Raw genomic sequence first — 2,030 nt, 5'->3', positions numbered from 1 at the left:
GGAGTCACAAGTGGGCCAGCTGAGTAAAAGAGTCACTGAAATCCTTCCAAGTACTCTCCCAAGCAATACAGAAGAAAATCCAAAAAGAGAGTGCAAGGCCATAGCCTTACATGATGTGGCCGAACCCAAAGAGGAGGAGGACAACGTGAATCCTAGTGAGGAAGACCTCCTGGGACGTTCAGTGACCAATAAGGAGTATCCCTTTGAGGAACCAAAGGAACCTGAGGCTCATCTAGAGACCATAGAGATTCCATTGAACCTCCTTCTGCCCTTCATGAGCTCTGATGAGTATTCTTCCTTTGAAGAGGATAAAGACATTACTGAAGAGCAAGTTGCTAAGTACCTTGGTGCAATCATGAAGCTGAATGCCAAATTATTTGGTAATGAGACTTGGGAAGATGAACCTCCCTTGCTCACCAATGAACTGAGTACATTGGATAGGCAGAAATTACCTCAAAAGAAACAGGATCCTGGTAAATTCCTCATTCCCTGCAAAATAGGCACCATGATCTTTGAGAAGGCTCTGTGTGACCTGGGGTCAGGAATAAACTTAATGCCATTCTCTGTAATGGAGAAACTAGGGATCTTTGAGGTGCAAGCTGCTAGAATCTCATTAAAGATGGCAGACAACTCAAGAAAACAGGCTTATGGACAAGTAGAGGACGTGTTAGTGAAGGTTGAAGGCCTTTACATCCCTGCTGATTTCATAATCCTAGACACTGGGAAGGATGAGGATGAATCCATCATCCTTGGAAGACCCTTCCTAGCCACAGCAAGAGCTGTGATTGATGTGGACAGAGGAGAGTTGGTCCTCCAACTGAATGAGGACAACTTTGTGTTTAAAACTCAAGGATCTCCTTCTGTAACCATGGAGAGGAAGCATGAAAAGCTTCTCTCACTGCAGAGTCAACCAAAGCCCCCACAGTCAAACTCTAAGTTTGGTGTTGGGAGGCCACAACCAAACTCTAGGTTTGGTGTTGAACCCCCACATTCAAACTCTAAGTTTGGTGTTGGGAGGTTCCAACCTTGCTCTGATTATCTGTGAGGCTCCATGAGAGCTCACTGTCAAGCTATTGACACTAAAGAAGTGCTTGTTGGGAGGCAACCCAATGTTATTTAATTATATCTATTTTATTTTCTTTTTTTTATTTCGTGTTTTATTAGGTTGATGATCATGTGAAGTCACAAAAACTACTGAAAAATCAAAAACAGAATAAAAAATAGCATTGAAAATAGCACACCCTGGAGGAGAGCAGTCTGGCGTTTAAACGTGATAAACTACTATTTTATGGTTTATATTGTGTTTAATTGTGTGGTTTTATCATGATCCTTACCCACTTATTCATTAATTTAGCATGCATTTATATTTCCTTCCTGAAATTATTACATGATTGAAAACTGCTTCCTAGAGACTTTTAATTATGCATTTTAATTCTCCTTTATTCCATTCGATACCGTGATCTGTGTGTTAAGCATTTCAGGCTTTATAGGGCATAAATGAGTTGGAGATTGGAAAGGAAGCTAGAAAAAATGGAAGGAACACAAGAAATTGAGGAGATAACCAGCGAGAAGTGACGCGGCCGCATGGCTCATGCGACCGCGCGAAAGAGGAGAAATCACAGTGACGCGGCAGCATGGCTCACAGGACCGCGCGGACTGGAAAAGCACGAGCGACGCGGAGGCGTGGACGACGCAAACGTGTAGCAAGGAAAAGCGCGAATGACGTGTCCGCATGGATGACGCGATTGCGTGACATGCGCGATCTGCATAATCTACAGGATTCGCTGGGGGCGATTTTGGACCCTATTTTGACCCAGTTTTCGGCCCAGAACAGCAGACTAGAGCCAGAGAACATGCAGAAACCAGAGAGAACATTCATTCTACCCAAGTTTTAATTTTAGATCTAGTTTTTACTCCTCCTCTTGGTTTTCTCTCTAGACATTCATAGTTCTTAGGATTTAATTTGCGATTGCTCTTTGCATTGGAACACTGAGAAGAGTTATTACCTCATTAACACTTCGTCATTCTAG

This window comes from Arachis ipaensis, chromosome B3 (genome assembly GCF_059453495.1).
Source record: "Arachis ipaensis isolate K30076 ecotype BB chromosome B3, ASM5945349v1, whole genome shotgun sequence".
In the NCBI taxonomy this organism is placed as follows: Eukaryota; Viridiplantae; Streptophyta; class Magnoliopsida; order Fabales; family Fabaceae; genus Arachis; species Arachis ipaensis.
Note: the sequence above shows the minus strand (reverse complement) of the source record.